Source organism: Oncorhynchus masou, unplaced genomic scaffold (assembly GCF_036934945.1).
Source record: "Oncorhynchus masou masou isolate Uvic2021 unplaced genomic scaffold, UVic_Omas_1.1 unplaced_scaffold_3626, whole genome shotgun sequence".
NCBI lineage: Eukaryota > Metazoa > Chordata > Actinopteri > Salmoniformes > Salmonidae > Oncorhynchus > Oncorhynchus masou.
This window is the reverse complement of record NW_027010029.1, coordinates 30,092-36,308: the sequence shown is the minus strand read 5'-3', so window position 1 is coordinate 36,308 and position 6,217 is coordinate 30,092. Positions and strand designations below refer to the sequence as shown.

General features: G+C 40.3%; 1 long non-coding RNA gene across 1 annotated transcript; it reads left to right on the top strand.

The window, feature by feature from the left end:
* Window positions 1–1,236: 1,236 nt before the first annotated feature.
* On the top strand, window positions 1,237–2,053 carry LOC135534596 (uncharacterized). Its single transcript, XR_010454708.1, has 2 exons — window positions 1,237–1,267; window positions 1,542–2,053. It is a non-coding gene; the product is annotated as an uncharacterized LOC135534596 (long non-coding RNA).
* The last annotated feature ends 4,164 nt before the right edge of the window (window positions 2,054–6,217 follow it).

The following is a 6,217-nucleotide window of genomic DNA, read 5'->3' as shown; positions in this document are numbered from 1 at the left end:
CTCTACTGTTTATTACACTGACTGGGCTGAACATTCTGGTGAGACTCTACTGTTTATTACACTGTGGGCTGAACATTCTGGTGAGACTCTACTGTTTATTACTGACTGGGCTGAACATTCTGGTGAGACTCTACTGTTATGCAAGCTGGGCTGGAGACATTCTGGTGAGACTCTACTGTTTATTACACTGACTGGGCTGAACATTCTGGTGAGACTCTACTGTTTATTACACTGACTGGGCTGAACATTCTGGTGAGACTCTACTGTTTATTATTATACTGACTGGGCTAGACATTCTGGTGAGACTCTGCCTGTTTATTACACTGACTGGGCTGAACATTCTGGTGAGACTCTACTGTTTATTACACTGACTGGGCTGAACATTCTGGTGAGACTCTACTGTTTATTACACTGACTGGGCTGAACATTCTGGTGAGACTCTACTGTTTATTATACTGACTGGGCTGAACATTCTGGTGAGACTCTACTGTTTATTACACTGACTGGGCTGAACATTCTGGTGAGACTCTACTGTTTATTACACTGACTGGGCTGAACATTCTGGTGAGACTCTACTGTTTATTATACTGACTGGGCTGAACATTCTGGTGAGACTCTACTGTTTATTATACTGACTGGGCTGAACATTCTGGTGAGACTCTACTGTTTATTATACTGACTGGGCTGAACATTCTGGTGAGACTCTACTGTTTATTACTGGGCTGACTGGTGACTGGGCTGAACATTCTGGTGAGACTCTACTGTTTATTATACTGACTGGGCTGAACATTCTGGTGTTTATTATACTGACTGGGCTGAACATTCTGGTGAGACTCTACTGTTTATTATACTGACTGGGCTGAACATTCTGGTGAGACTCTACTGTTTATTACACTGACTGGGCTGAACATTCTGGTGAGACTCTACTGTTTATTATACTGACTGGGCTGAACATTCTGGTGAGACTCTACTGTTTATTATACTGACTGGGCTGAACATTCTGGTGAGACTCTACTGTTTATTACACTGACTGGGCTGAACATTCTGGTGAGACTCTACTGTTTATTATACTGACTGGGCTGAACATTCTGGTGAGACTCTACTGTTTATTATACTGACTGGGCTGAACATTCTGGTGAGACTCTACTGTTTATTATACTGACTGGGCTGAACATTCTGGTGAGACTCTACTGTTTATTATACTGACTGGGCTGAACATTCTGGTGAGACTCTACAGTTTATTATACTGACTGGGCTGAACATTCTGGTGAGACTCTACTGTTTATTACACTGACTGGGCTGAACATTCATGTGATATGTTATACATTTATTATACTTATTATACTTTATTATTATACTTTATTATGTACATTTAATTAAATATATACTTATTTATCGCGACAAGTGTATTTACTGAGTGGGACACACTGCATAACCAAACAACACATTCCTTGCAGGGCTCACTCAAAAAACAGAGACAGGGTCTCAAAAGATAACTTCCTGTGTGGTTAAATAAATACATTTGCAATGTTTCTTTCTAGCCCATGGTCACCCTGAAGCAAGAAGTATGAACCTGAAGGACTGGCAGCAAACAACAAATAACTAAGTGAAATAATGATTAATCTTGTATGACATTTGTTTTACTTGTGCCAATTCTAAGTCACAATTCACGGACCTCCCGGTCAGTTTACGACAGAGCCTGGGCGTGAACCCAGGGTCTCTGGTGGCAAACCCAGGGTCTCTGGTGGCACAGCTGGCGCTGCAGTACAGGGCCCTTAACCACTGTGCCACCCGGAAAATAATGATATTTTGACACTGTCTCAAAAGTGCAAATAAGGAAATTAAATACAGAATACATTAAATACAGAATACGGGTTCTTCTACTGAGAAATAGTAATAAAGTTGCATACAATTTTTTGTAGCAGTTTGTCAAAGAGAAAGCTAATTATCATGACAGATGTTTTACTTACAATTGCATTATACAAAATGACATTTGAAAATGTAGGTTATATTTTAATCTGACTTGTATCTGATTTAAATGAATTTAAACATGTATTGTCTAATGTCTTCTTTTATAACAATAGACCTGTAATTCGTTCCTTCCTGATCACATTGTCATAATAATACAACTATATTTTATGCACCAAAGCGAACAGAATATTTTCCAACCAACTCTAGGACTTATTAAACTACAAATGATCACCAATGAATTGCAAGATCAAAAAATAAAAAGATATCATTTTTAATTGAATATACAGTATATGTTTTATGTTTTAAGGCATTTTATTTTGGTGAGACTGAGAAGTAAATGAGCTCTCAGAGAGGAAGTATTTCTTCGACATAATTGAGGTTTGTTTTAACAGAGGTCTAGGGTCTAGGCTTGATGTGCTGATGCTGTGTCACCGACACCACACTGCCCAGAGTGGTGACTGAGAAGCACACCACTCAGGCTTCTGGGGGAGTTAACAGGGTGCATGTGAGGTTCCACAAAAAGAGAAGCTTCAAAACAGCTCAACAGCTTGTGGACACCAAGGAACTTTAACCTGTGCCCCAACACATTGACATTGTACCTGTACCCTTTGTATATAGCCTCGCTACTGTTACTTTACTGCTGCTCTTTAATTATTTGATATTTTTATTTTTTACTGATCTATTTTTTACTTAACACTTATTTTTCTTAAACGGCATTGTTGGTGAAGGGCTTTTCACTGTAAAGTCTACATCAAATCAAATCAAATGTATTTATATAGCCCTTCTTACATCAGCTGATATAACAAAGCCTAACAGCCTAACACCCCAATCAGCAAGCAATGCAGGTGTAGAAGCACGAATACATCTGTTGTATTCGGCGCATGTGACAAATACAATTTGATTTGATGTTTCTAATTGTTAAGGACTGGGTAGCTTTTCAGGATACAAAATACATGGAAAGGAGCTAAGCACAAGCAACATCCCAGAGCTAATCAGTAAAGTCAGAGCTAGTAGGGGAAAGTCAAGTGTTAGTTCACGAAAGGCATTTTGGGGGGGCGGAGGGGGGGCGCTGTGGGATTATTTAAGATACTCTTTGAAGAGGTAGGGTTTCAGATATTTTCAGAATTTGGCAGGGACTCTGCTGTCCTAATTTCAAGGGGAAGCTGGTTCTACCATTGGGGTGCCAGGATAGAGAGGTGCTTTGACTGGGCTGAGACTATTTTGCCAGCAGCACACCACCCTGCATACCACTGCTGGCTTGCTTCTGAAGCTAAGCAGGGTTGGTCCTGGTCAGTTCCTGGATGGGAGACCAGATGCTGCTGGAAGTAGTGTTGGAGGGCCAGTAGGAGGCATTCTTTCCTCTGGTCTAAAAAAAAAAATATCACAATGCCCCAGGACACTGCCCTGAGTCGGGTGCTGTCTTTCGGATGGGAAGGTAAATGGGTGTCTTGACTCTCTGAGAGGTCATTAAAGATCCCATGGCACTTATGGTAAGAGTAGGGGTGTTAACCCTAGTGTCCTAGCTAAATTCCCAATCTGGCCCTCAAACCATTATAGTCACCTAATAATCTCCAGTTTACAATTGGCTCATTCAATCCTGTAACTATTCCCCAGGTTGTTGCTGCAAATGAGAACATGTTCTCAGTCAATTTACCTGGTAAAATAACAGATAGATTTGTTTTGTTTCTGATAGGCTTTATCAAGCTCTAAAAGTCACCACTTGAGGGTGTCAGAGGCACAGAAATAGATACATTAGGCTACGTGCAAAAATACCAGACTGTGGGGGCAATAGAGTCATTATGATGTTTAGTTGGTAAACAAGAGGCCATTAGTCAGGTTGACAGTTGACAGTAGTGATGGGGGGTAATATCAATATTCTTTTTTGACAATATATCGTATCATTTTGACATTTTTGCAATATTATTTCTGCTCTAGTTGTCTGTACCTGCTCCAAAACTACAGTATTTATCCTTCATAGCTAGTTGTCTGTACCTGCTCCAAAACTCCAATATTTATCCTTCATAGCTAGTTGTCTGTACCTGCTCCAAAACTCCAGTATTTATCCTTCATAGCTAGTTGTCTGTACCTGCTCCAAAACTCCAGTATTTATCCTTCATAGCTTGTTCTTCGTCTCCTTTTTAAACAGGGAGCCAATTGGTTTTAGCTTTTATTTCCATGACTGATAAAAACTTGTTTTTATCTCTTTTTCATTTAACTGGACCTTTATTTAACTGGACAAGCCAGTTAAGAACACATTCTTATTTATGGGGAAAGGCAGGGCTCAAAAAATACTATATATATATAGGACAAAACACATCAAGACAAGAGTCTGTACAAACTCCAGTATTTACATTCAGAGCCTAAGACAACAACATAACAAGGCACTCCAGTATTTACACAGCATGTTAGCAACACAACATGACAAAACATGGTAGCAATCCTTCATGACAACAACATGTCTGTACCTGCAACACAATATGACAACAACATGGTATCAACACAACATGACAAAAACATGGTAGCAACACAACATGACAACAACATGTTAGCAATCCTTCATGACAACAACTGTACCTGCACCAAAACATGGTAGAAATCACAACATGACAACAACATCAAATCAAATCAAATCAAATTTATTTATATTTTATTTCGTACATCAGCTGATATTCAAAGTGCTGTACAGAAACATTTTAAAACCCAAACAGCAAGCAATGCAGGTGTAGAAGCACGGTGGCTAGGAAAAACTCCCTAGAAAAGCCAAAACCTAGGAAGAAACACATCAGAGGAAAGGCTATGTGGGGTGGCCAGTCCTCTTCTGGCTGTGCCGGGTAGAGATTATAACAGAACATGTACATGTTCAAATGTTCATAAATGACCAGCATGGTCGAATAATAATAAGGCAGAACAGTTGAAACATGGAGCAACAGCAACAGGTGGACTGGGGACAACATGGTAGTCATCATGTCAAGTAGTCTGGGGCATGGTCCTAGGGCACAACATGGTTCAGTTGAAACTGGAGCAGCACACGGACAACAGGTGGACTGGGGACACAACAGTCAACAACATGTCAGGTAGTCCTGGGGCATGACAACAACATGGTCCTCCGAGAGAGAGAAAGAGAATTAGACAACAACATGGTAGATTCACACATGACACACAACATGGACAGTAGCAAGTACAAGATATAACAAACTGACCCCCAGCCCCCGACACATAAACTACTGCAGCATAAATACTGAAGGCTGAGACAGGAGGGGGTCAGGAGACACTGTGGCCCCACCCGAGACACCCCATGGTAGCAACACAACATGACAACAACATGGTAGCAACATAACATGACAACAACATGGTAGCAACACAACATGACAACAACATGGGGGCAACACAACATGACAACAACATGGGGGCAACACAACATGACAACAACATGGTAGCAACACAACATGACAACAACATGGGGGCAACACAACATGACAACAACATGGGGGCAACATGGTAGCAACACAACATGACAACAACTTGGGGGCAACACAACATGACAACAACATGGGGGCAACACAACATGACAACAACATGGGGGCAACATGGTAGCAACACAACATGACAACAACATGGGGGCAACACAACATGGTAGCAGCACAAAACATGGTACAAACATATTGTATCACAGACAACAGCATATGGTGAGCAATATGTTTGGTATAAAAATAAATAAAGAGAGTCACACATTCTATGTATAAATTCACAGTAATGTATTGGGTAAAACACCAACATTTCTGCCTCACTGTGCCTTCTTCAGGGTGACCAAAACGGTGGTGTTTTGCCCAATAAATGACTGGGAGTTTATAGATAGTCAGTGTGACTCTATCTTTCTTTGTTTTTATAGCTTACAGTTTATTTGCAGTTAGTCAGCACCTCAACACCAAATCATTGCTCTGGGTGTTCGCACCAAAGTTATCGTGATAATATCTAATCGTGACATCCCGGGCGATTCCCAGATTTAGTGGACAGTAGAATAACGTTGTTTTATTCCATCATGTTCTCTTCTATTATTCTAATGTCCATACTGATGGTTTTTCATACATTATGTGAAGCCCTTACAGAGAATGATAATGATATCCATTTTACTAATGCATTTTCACAATGCAGTGATTTGACGACGATCTCTCCACTTTTCAGATAACTAATGTAGGTTAGAATAATGTAGGTTAGGACACTCATGACATCAATGCTTGTGGTTGGA